This window comes from Rhipicephalus sanguineus, unplaced genomic scaffold (assembly GCF_013339695.2).
Source record: "Rhipicephalus sanguineus isolate Rsan-2018 unplaced genomic scaffold, BIME_Rsan_1.4 Seq5682, whole genome shotgun sequence".
NCBI classification, from domain to species: Eukaryota; Metazoa; Arthropoda; class Arachnida; order Ixodida; family Ixodidae; genus Rhipicephalus; species Rhipicephalus sanguineus.
In genome coordinates, this window is record NW_023615528.1 from 1 (window position 1) to 12,061 (window position 12,061).

The 12,061-nt window shown below is 44.0% G+C and overlaps 1 long non-coding RNA gene across 1 annotated transcript; it reads left to right on the forward strand.

The window, feature by feature from the left end:
* The first annotated feature begins 2,876 nt into the window (after positions 1-2,876).
* Positions 2,877-3,816, forward strand: LOC119377818 (uncharacterized). The gene is made up of 2 exons (XR_005180868.2): positions 2,877-3,096; positions 3,693-3,816. It is a non-coding gene; the product is annotated as an uncharacterized LOC119377818 (long non-coding RNA).
* The last annotated feature ends 8,245 nt before the right edge of the window (positions 3,817-12,061 follow it).

The window sequence follows — 12,061 nt, forward strand, 5'->3', positions numbered from 1 at the left end:
CGAAAGTAAAGCTAAATATTTTAGATGACTGTATCAGTTGAATAATGGAAGCGGGACTAATTGCGCATTAACCCATAATATAGTGCCCAGTGTCCTACATATAGGACGCTTCTTTGATGCACTCTAACATCGCTATTTCTTTAGCTGATGACTAGCGCCACCTACAGCACATTAGCAGGCCTTATTCTCAACGTGTGCAAGCCTGGACATTGCTTGCTTGGCTTGCTTTTCGTGGAGGAGGATACAACGTTTAATAATGAGAAGAAGAAAGAAAAATAAATAAAAATAAAAGGAGGGGAAATTTCAAGGGTGGGTTCCCCATTCCAGGACAAGAGTGGCCGCCGCTGCTCGCCCGGCTTGATCCAGACCCCTTCGGGTCTTCAGGTCAGTTCGGGCGAGGACGGCCTCCCAAAAGGCTCCCCCAGCATCGTGAGTATCAGAGGCGACTGTGCCTCCATAGGTTTGCTCTGACATTCCCATTTGACGTGCTGCAGCGTCGGTCGCGACTCGCACCACGGACCTTGGTTCGGATATACATTGGGGTTTATATGATGAAACCTTTCCAAATGTGGATAGGTGTTAACCTGAATTTGTCTAAGGCTGCGAGCTTCGTCTGCTTTAAGTGATTTGTGCGGTGGGGCATACCGCTGTCTTGTCTTACGTTGATGCTCCAGTATATCGCGAGCAGTGTGAGGGTCGTATAGGTTATCGCCGTCCTTCTTCGCTCGGTTGGTGAAATCACGAGCTAAAGTGTGGGCCAGCTCATTACCCGAGATACCCTCGTGGCCTGGGCACCGGATTATGGCACGGTCCTGTGTCAGCTTGTTGCCGAGTATTCTCGAGGCGACACTCGGTAGTCCTCCACGTAAAAACATCCTACAAGCCTCCTGCGAATCAGACAGGACTAGCGCGTAGGTATTCTCCGCTTCTTTAGTTCTAATAGCTAGCGCAATAGCCGCTGCTTCCGCCGTTGCTGTACATGCTGCCACGTGCCGACCGCTTTCTCCAGGCAAACGCGTGCTTTGTGTGAAAGGCGCCATGGAAAGGAAGAAGTGCACGTGAAATGCGGACCGTTTTCTCCCGGGCAAACGCGTGCTTTGTACGAAAGACGTCATGTAGAGGAAGAAGTGCAATGTCTATGTGCACGTGAAATGTTTCAAGGCTTACCACACCCACATATAGCACCCCTAACGCCCAGTCTCCTATATGTGTAGGACGGCTTGAAAAACAGTGTTGAGTTTACCTGGCAGTAAATAAAGAACTTGTGCTTTCTTTTGAGGGTATAAGTACACTTTCTGTGAAAAAAATAGTTGTTTGGTCATTTTTTCTGAGTTTGGGCATATATGGGTTAAATGCGGCGCACAAAATCTGTCATCGTTGTTATGGGAAATCTGGAAGTTTGTTCACACATGCTTCATTCCAGCAGTACACTAGATGTCTAGAACGAAACGTAGCCACTGAATACGGCTGCAAAGGAGGTATGCCACCAAGGGTACGAATCCGCTTCGTAAACACATAAGGTTGGGGGGGGGGGGGTCGTCTGGAACTAAGCCCCCCCAGGTGAAAATGTGTAACTGGGAATCCAACTGGTTTCAACTGGTGTTAACTGGGATCAAATGGTCCCAGTTGCGGGCCAACTGGCCCCAGTTGGAAACCAACTGGTCCCAGTTGATTCCAGTTGCAACTGGTTCCAGTTAGCAGCTGGTCCCAGTTATAACTCAACTGGTTCCAGTTGATTCCAATTGCAACTGGTTCCAGTTAGCAGCTGGTCCCAGTTACAACTCAACTGGCCACCAACGGGAACCATGACCAGTTGAACTGGAGGCAGCTGGTCCCAGTTGGAAACCATATCCAGTTATATTGGAAGCAAATGGTCCCGATTGTACGCTAACTCGAAGTGCGACCAGTTACTCTGGTTGTACGATTCTTCACAGTGAACAAAAAAAAATGGAACTCTGTATACGACGTAGCATTGCTGTACTTGAGCGAATGGGTTTTATCCAAGAGTTTTTTGTGTCATACTCACAGAAGGGTACCTGATCACTGGCCTAGTATTGTAAGGGGCCGTTATGAACACAGATGATAGGACGATAAGAGAATAAGAAAATAGCGTCTCATGGTTTGCAAATGAATTATCTTTTCTTGTTTAGACGTCATCCTCCTCTTCGCGTTGTTTTAACCCCATTACAATAATATAAACAGTCTTACCTGACCTGATATGTATTTTTTAAAATCGTGTATTATCGTCAATTATTCCGTTGCGCAAATGCGCAACACAGTGCACTCAAACGTACGCTTGCTTTAGCATCAGTACTGATGCATCCTCGCTGCTGTCCTTGCTGTTGTCAATCTTTTTACGTCCATCGCGGATATACGCAGGCGAAGCGGGCCCGATTGACGTCGGGGTGTTAATACTGCCGTTGTCTCACTGAGAGCATGCCTGCTCGATTCGCTTGCGTGCAGCACAGAGATTACTTCCGTACGACAAAAAAAAAAAAAATCGAGCAGAGCCGAGAGCTACCACTTCCAAGACTGCCGCCGACATGCTGCCGACACAAACGCACGCCACGCTCTCTCTGCTCTCTCCCCAACAGCCTCGACAGCCGTCACATCAGTTTCGTATCTCATACGCTCAAACAAATGAAGCAGTAAAGTAATGAAACATAAAGATTACACATAAAATAAACTGAAAAGAATTATTTCATGTCAATTCCGCACTATTTAATGGAAGAAAGAAGCTCGATAATAAAGGCAGAAAATTTAGAACCACAGCCGTACTAGTTTCGTACACCACATGTGTACGAGGGCTAGCTGCCGAGTGCTGGACGTGTTCTGTTATAGTCTAGTACACTATAGTTCTGTGGTGGTGGTCCGTGGAAGTGGTGCTTAGTTGTGCTGTTCTTCAAAAGGAACGTGCAGTCATGGCGTGCGTAATTTAGATTTTGTCGAATTAGTGTCCGACAGTTTCGTCTCTGGAAGTCTTTATGGGTGAACGCCGGACAAGTGTTTTTTCCTGTGACAACACAGATATGTGGATCCATTGTGTGCGGAATGCTGTGCAAGCCTGCGCCTTGTCGGCGATGCAGCCGTTTGAAGGTAACTATATATCACTTATGCTTCGAGTGCTAGTTGTTCAATATCCTAGAGAACATCTAGATATAATGCAATGCAAAGTGTTTTGAGTGTTCAGACGATGGAACGCCGCATTGTAAACAAGTTCTTTCGGCACTGCTCTGTAATATGTTTGCTTAGGGGTTTGTGCGTAGTGCTTGCTAATTTTCTGCCATTTGTTTTGGAGCATCACAGAAAACGAGTGCCGTGCAGTAGTATTTTGAACGGTATCCTAAATAACTATAAAGTATACTCGTGCAAATTTGTAGCTCCGTCCGCGACTTTTAAAGAAAGCGCAAAGGGGCCCATATTTTGCACTGCAAATGGATATTCCCGAACCTGTTGCATCTGTAGGTACATACATTCGAGTGGAAACAAAGATGCTTTCGATCGCCTTACTTCCCGTAGTTCTTATGTTTTTGGCGCTGAGGTAAGCGACTTAAAAAACGGATTACATCCGGCATGATCTCTGGAATAGTGTTCGTAGTGTGAATTTTTAGAAGGCTGGTCTGCTGTGTATAATAAATTGATATGGCTATTCTGAGACATGCATGTAACATATGTTACCTCTTATTTTGCAGGAACGCTCTCCCATTGGTCACGGGTACGTGAATCTCACGGAAAAAATTTAGGATTGCCGCCAAACAGAAAACAATTTGAGTGCTGTGTAATGTTTGTAAAATAAACATTTGATGGAGTATCAAAGGTTGTTTTTTTTATCTTGCACTGGAGCCCCAGGAATTAAATAGCCACATCAGGTTTAATTTTTAATGGGACCAGCTTCAGACAGTAGTTCCTAATGGGACACCATTTGCAACGGGCAACTGGCTCTTATTGATATCCCAGTAAGAGCCCCTGGCCCCCGCTGGGACCCACTGCCAACTGGAAATAACTGGGACCAGATCAAGTAGTTTATGGCAGGATTCCCAGTGAGGACCAGTTGTCAGTGGGTGCCAACTGGGACCAGGTCAAGTGGTTTATGGTCAAATTCCCAGTTGGGACCAGTTGCCAGTGGGTCCCAGTTGGGAATTCAGTCCCAGTGGGTCCCAACTGGGAATTTGACCATAAACCAGTTGAACTGGTCCCAGCTGGGGCCAGTTGTTTCCAGTTGCAATATTTTCACCGTATCTTAGGGGCCTTATCTGGAACCTTATCTCTATAGGGACCTTATCTAAGTATAGGGACCTTATCTGGAACGTGAGCCCCATCCCCGCTACCCCCCTTGCGTGTCCCTTTTGGTACCTTAACGGCCCAGGTCTCTGATGCAAATGAAAGGGAATAAATTCAGGTTAAGCTTAGCTGCCATGCCACAGCTTAACGGAAGTAATAAGGCGTCAACGAGACAACACACAAGAAGTGACAAGGGGAACAAGGGGGACTTGACATCCTTTCGCGCGAGCCTCACGGTCCTGAATATCATCAAACTGTTGGACTCGATCGAGAGGGGGCCAAGTCGCCGTTGCGGGCGTTCGTTGAGGCGTTCGTCCGTGTCACTTCTTCTGCTTGTCTCGTGGACGCCTTATTCCTTCCGTTAACACGCACCAACTAGCCCAGCAAAAAGTTCCTGCAACAGTTTATTTATTATTTATTTATTTATTTATTTATTATTTATTTATTTATTTATTTATTTATTATAATGAATAACATTGTCAAACAACACAAGGGGGCTTCAGACCAGTTCTTATCAGCGGCCACTTGCTGTAAACGAGTGCTTCAGCACACCGTGCCCCGTAATCGAACCTGCAGTCTCGCAGTCACTTATCGGAACGCCACGGCCGAGGTGATGTATGCTTCGCTAATGATACCGTAGCAGTAGCAGAACCACAATTTTTAGGGGCGAAACACATTAGGACCTAGCTTTGTCGTCGACTCTCACTGTCCGCTGTCACGGTATATAGAAAAACTGTTGCTATAGTCGAAACATATGTGTGTATGTTGCGATTACGGTTACAAAACAAAGTACAAGCAGAAACACTTTATACTAATCGGCGACTTCAACGTAGACATTATGGACAGCGACTGGATTATGCAGTATATGATGTCTCGTATATATGTACACTTTATATACACACGTTTGTCTATATATATATATATATGCGAAATCTAAAAATTTCAGGGGAGTTCGAACCTCCCCCGCCCGCAGCAATCACACGGCACCGTTTTCAATCGCATATGCGCGCGCGCGCGCGCGCGCGCGCGTGTGTGTGTGTGTGTGTGTGTGTGTGTGTGTGTGTGTGTGTGTGTGTGTGTGTGTGTGTGTGTGTTGGTGTGTGTGTGTGTGTGTGGTGTGTGTGTGTGTGTGTGATCAGTGCGTTTCCAACATAGCGCATTGAGTGTCAGCGCGCTCTCTACCTGGCTGATGCCGTCCTCGACTCGGTGTGTTTTTAGCGAGGCACTGCACACTATTTCCCACCCTTTTGGATGGCACACTGCGCTGACTGCTAGCACTAATAAACGTGTAACGGTATGGACCACGGGTTACAAAGAGCTACTTACTCATGCGAAGAAACAAGCAGCCGCGCCACATTCATCGGCTCACAACGGCGGCCGCAGTTTCGTCTCTGCATCGCTGCACGTGAGTGTCTTATGACGCATTCTCAAGAACGAGGGGACATATTTATAAGCGAGTCTATTTTCGTGTAGCGAAAGCATGGTTGGAATGTGGGCAACCGCGTTATTGTTGTTGTCTTCTATCGCTCTGGACGCTTGTTATGTTTGTCATATATACTTAAATGCTGCGTTGCTGAGAGATTCAGGTACAAAAAGAAAACACGAAAGCAGAGGTATTACAAGCAAAGAGCTAACATTTGTTACTTGTAGCGTACTTGTTTCCTGTTGTAATTGCTGAAATGCCACTTGTACTACAAGAAAGTTATGCTCGACATTGGTTAACCTTGTGCTATCTACACCACTTTGTATGTGTTATGTTCGTTTTCTCCTGTATATGTCGAACTTTTTTTTGAGCTATTTACAGTTGCGTAGCCAGAAATTTTGTTCGGATGGGAGGGGGGGGGGTGTCAACAATACTTTATGTATGTCCGTGCGTGCGTTTGTACGTATGCATGTACGGCGGCGGCATTTTCGATGGAGGCGAAAATGCTTGAGGCCCGTGTACTTATATTTAGGTGCACGTTAAAGAACCCCAGGTGGTCGAAATTTTCGGAGCCCTCAACTACGGCGTCCCTCATAATCACATCGTGGTTTTAGGACGTTTAAACCAGAAAATTAAATTAATTTTGTGTGCTTGCATATATACACATGCAAAATTGAAAAAATGGGGGGGGGGGGGGGGTCTTAGAGGGGTTTGGGAGTTTTCCCCCGCCCGGCTACCCAGTGGCTGTTTATCATGAATTCTAGATTTTTTTCCATTGGGGAGAGGGGCGGGAGTGGTTCCAAGTTCCTCCTGCGGGGCAGAGAGGCTTGTTTAGGGGTGCGTGTATAAATCTCTGTGTCATAGGACAAATATAGCGTCCGCAGATCGTCTGCTCTCACTCTAACATGACAACAGGTGTGAACACTGCTATGCTTGTTTGCGCGTTTCCTTTGTATTTTGTTTCTCGGGCTCTAACACACGAAAAAAAAAGAATAACTTCTGCCTGAAATTTCTCACGGGGTAATTTTTCTTTCTGAAATTACACCTTTGTATTTCGCTGAACTTGTACACAGAAAAAAAAAAAAAGCCGACGTTCGCAAGAACAACAAGACAAAAAATAATAGGGTGACATTCATCCACGTGCTGACGACGAAAACGGCACGCATAGCGACTCTAAAATTTCCTACGGCCGTCCTTCACAGGAAGGCAAAACGCCACCGCATCGCGTAGCTAGGACAACCCAGGGAGCAGTTTTTACTCCTGGGGACAGGTGGCGCAAATGTTTCTTCAGCCGAGGAAATTTATCGCTTCTTGTGCTCTACGCAGCTTTGGCTGTCAATGTCCTTGCACCCCGGGTGAAACTGAAGCTTCGCGTTTATTTTTTATTTATTTTTTAATACATTCGCGTCTTTCTTCGACCTGGACTATAGTACACGTGGCACGTAGAGACGAGAAATCTACTACGATCGATTTGTTTGACCGCGGAGCGTCTTGCTTTTTTTATCCCTTTTTCTTTCCTTTTCTATGCGGATAATCCTGACAGCTTGAAACCCGAAGCTCCTTTCCATCAACGAGCATCGGCGGCTTCCCGCCGAAGACGAGACGAGAATGTTGTGGCAGCTGCAGCTCGAGTGTAAACTTTGTAGGTTGCGAAAGTGCGTGCTTGATGTACGGCTACACGGATCATGGTTCCTTCACTCGGCTCTTTCGCTGTCAGGTTGCGATGCAGATGAATGAACGATTATGTTTGCCTCTGCCGAACTCACGAACGAAATGTGAATGAATGAATGAATGAATGAATGAATGAATGAATGAATGAATGAATGAATGAATGAATGAATGAATGAATGAATGAATGAATTTTTCTTATGCTTACCTACAGTATACTGTTGAAAACCACGATAGTACTGTCGGAAATCAAGATAGAGGTATAGAGTTTCCTAAGGCGGAACCCTAACCCTATGCGGGACACCTCAGCGTAGTCGGCGACTACAGTGCTGCCACTATACGTTTGCCACCCGCCGCGACAGCTCTCTCAAGGGGCTGCAGACGGCTGTTGCTTAACTGTTCTAGTTCAATGTATCATTGTCGAACGGAGTCGATGGTCCAAGTTCAGACAGTGTGTCCGCCATGCACACAAATTATGGAAGCACACTACATGCGTGTTCTTGAATTACAGAAGACATACGTTTTTCTGATGTTTTACGGAAAGAGCGACGGAACGGAAACGTCGACTACACCTTTACGTCCAGTCCCGCTGTTTCGTAAAAGACGCAGCACAGTTTGTGCTCTAAACTTCCACTTCCGCCATTTTTCAGGAAACAAATCATGCTCTGTGTTTCTTACGGTCTGTTCCGACGTTGAAACACGATATATTTTTTTCAGTGCACAAATTCCCATATTTTGCGGCCTAAAGTTCACAGCCGTGTGCCAAAACGCGCTCGTAGCAAAAGCGAAACCACGAACATACATGCAGACGCTCATACATGCAGAGGCACCGTCAGTCGTCGCGAACCCGTGCGATCGCTGGCCTGAGGCTTCTTTCTGTTATGCTCCGTTCAGTTATACAGGCAGTCTACTCTAACGAGATATTTCACATAGTTTGCACTCAGCGAGTGACTACCTTTCACGCAAGAGGCCGGTTCAGGGGTCTCCAACGCGGTGACCGCGTGAAGCGGGGGCTCGGTTTTCTGCTAAGAGACAGCGACTGTAGACTATCTTGTGCTTTCAGTTCGTCGAAAATGATTATTTTGACAGTAAAGAACACAGTTCCTTTCGAAAGTACTTACAGAAATGCCCTGGAGGGCTTCCGCGAGGTGTTTTTGTAGAGCGCCGACAGCAAAACCTATGGGGAGCGCGCTGGTGGTATCCTACCTGGCACGCAATTGAGGCGCGTCCGATAGAAGACGACTCCGTAACTCCTCGCGGCCAATAACATGGTGTATCGGGATCCGCACAGTTCAGTACTTCAGGAGGGGTGTATGAAACACCAACTAGCCCAAGCCAGAACACTTTTTACGTACAGTTCTCTGTTTCAGTATACACATAAAAAAAGAGTCTCGTAGTTTTGCCATAAGGGTGGGGAATCCACTCAATCAATCAATCAATCAATCAATCAATCAATCAATCAATCAATCAATCAATCAATCAATCAATCAATCAATCAATCAATCAATCAATCAATCAATCAATCAATCAATCAATCAATCAATCTTCGTTGCTAATATAACAGGAGAATACAAGAGAACATTAGCAATCGACAACGATAGCAAGATTTAGATAACATCAAACAGATGTTATCTAAAGAAAGTTGTTAGACAAAGGTATCACTGGGTTGAGATTCAGCGAAGGCAATTTTGTGAGTTGCGCTGGACATGGCGCGACTCAGAACGCAAGGTTACTCCCGCTGGGCAGAAACAACAGGCAAGCGTCTCACAAAACTGGCGGGATGAGCACCGCCAGCAGGGTTGCACCTAATTGATGCACGAGACGAGACCGACGGGAAACTGTCAGCATTGTGGTCTATTCTACTCCAGGGCTGGGCAAAGATACTTTCAATTGTATCGCGATACGATACAAGACCACTCAGGCAAGAAGTATTGAGATACAGATACAAGATACTACAACGCCGATGTATCCGATACGATACGATACATTCCAATTGTATCCTTAAGCTACTTCTATACATTCGGAAATTTGTTATATTATATCTATATATATATAATATATATTATATATATACTAATATATATATTAATATATATATATATATATATATATATATATATTAGGGTGTGCGAATATTCGAAAATTTCGAATAACGAATCGAATAGCATTCTATTCGATTCGGTACTCGAATCGAATAGTACATACTCGAAATACCGAATATTTTTCGAATAGTTTTCGAATAATTAGCGCCGACGGGAGAACCCCAAAACAATGATACTTTGGAACAGTTAAAGGCCATTTTTCTTCTTTTAATCACTAAATTACCAGTATGCATGCAGCCCAAGCTTTACGAAACTACCGACGCTATATTGATTACCGGATGAAGGCGTTTTTTTCTTTTTTTACGAAAGTTCCATACTCGCTCAGTTTTTAGTATGCTGCCTCTGCATCGCATTAATCAGTTCCTGTCGTCATCTTGTAAGAACTGAAGGTGCACCTGCATTCAGCTTCATGAATAGCAATATATGGAAGGGTTGTGTTTGCGTAAATTGTTCTTGCAGATACAGCCTTTCAACACCGATGTCTACATGCCTTCAGTGCCGAGGACCAGGTTGCGATGGCAAGTTTATGTGTTTTCATTACCGCCTTAGCTGTATGCGTAGTCTTCGGTTCAAAATTGTTTAGATTTTATGTCTCAGTTTTATTTAAAAGCAGGCGACAAAGCATCTGCAGTCACTGCTTTATTTCAACCTACAGTACGAAAATATTTCGAAGGTTGTGGTCGCTGCTGTATACGAGCTTACCTCAGATTTCATAACTGTGGTATTTTGAGTCAGTTAAAAGTAAGCGCAACGCTCTTTGGTGAAGTTCGTGAATATTTCTTTCAAAAAAAGAAAAAAAAAACGCTGCGGAGTTCTAGGACCGTTTTGAGAATGGTTGTCTTACTATTCGAAAACTATTCGAAAAGTATTCAATTAGTATTCGTATTCGATTCGGTGTCATCACTATTCGATTCGTATTCGATTCGGTTCCAAAATTCACTATTCGCACACCCTATATATATATATATATATATATATAATTATATATATAATATATATATATAATATATAATATATTATATTATATATATATTATATTATATATATATATATATATAATCTGTATATACGGTAATGTAGCGCTAAACGCCGACGCACATAAATGTTCGCTTGAAAGTTTGTTAACTGCGACTAATTTTGTTTCATTTGAATGAAATGTCTGTTAGTATCTCCAAAGTCTTGCATTTCTTGCTGAATGTATATTACTTTTGTTCCGACACAACTTATTGGGGTTGCTTTAGCTGCTTACCGTGACAGCTCTTTTTACACTTCGCTAAAAACGGTTTTTGCTTGCCGCTTTTGTAATTGTGTGGAGTCGATGCTCTGCTTGCCGACAAGCTAGCGGTATGCCATCTTCAATAAGATGCCTCGGCACAATGGTGCAAATACAGTTGTTAAGTTCTACCTTTCCCGTAAACGTATCACGGTTCTCGCAATACCCGATCACCGGACAGGTGTACATCAGTGAGAACGCTGGTAGTGACATTCTTTGCGACACATCTTGTTTACGTAGATGACATAAAACTGCAATTACTTTTATATTCTACTTTAAAGCGTTCGTTAGCGACGTGCTCAGTAATGCGTGATCTTCCAACAATTTTTCTTTTATGAGGGAACATCTGCAGCCCAGAAAACGTGTCAGACGTGTTCTATTGTTGCACGAAGTGCCGCAGGACACCGCCGCTATTAACACTATATTGCCACTTAAGCTCGGATTTCCTGGTGATTAGTAACAGTAAAAATATTTCGAGAAGACTAAGAAAGAAAAACAAATATAACTAAGTAATATAGAAGCGCGGTTCTGTATCAAACACAGCGAATAAGTATAGGAACACGATACAGGCGGCGCTCCCAATAGCCAATCATAATTGTTGAATTTAACGTCACCCCAGAACCACGATATGATGATGACAGACTCCATAGTGGAGGGCTCCGGAAATTTCGACCACGTGGTGATATAAAACTTAAATATAAGCACACGGGCATCGAATTGCAGCCGCCGCGACCTACAGGTTAGCAGTCAAGCACCATAACCACTAGACCACCGCGGCGGCTAACCCCTAATAGCCATTGCAATTAGGCATTTAAGGCAAGACCACAGAAAATTCAGTGCCTATGTAAAATAGCGTAAACCGACTCGTTGAGACGCTCATGAGAAAAACGGAGCATTTTGTATAACAATGTTTCTCCAATCCATTTGCTATCATCTTTGAGATGGCTCCTAAAAATTTACGTTCTCATGAAAACATTTCGCCATTTTACTAAGCAGTAAGCAGAACTTTTGTTACTGTATACTCCAAGCACGCGCAGAATATTTATATAATAATGTTCTCGTCGCCTTGAAATAACAGTAAACTTAAGTAGAATGAGGTTGTAAACAGTAGCAGAAATAATGCAGAGAGCTTACGTTGCCAGCACATTAAAGACATTGCCTTAAGCAGACCCGAAAAAAAAAAGCAGTACAGAGACATAGGTGACGCATGGTATGAAAAAGGACAGCTTAGAAAAAAACCTGCGCTAACAATCCAATTATGAGTTTGAAAACGCATTGAATAAAAGAAAAGGAGACGCACGCCAAGATAGCTTC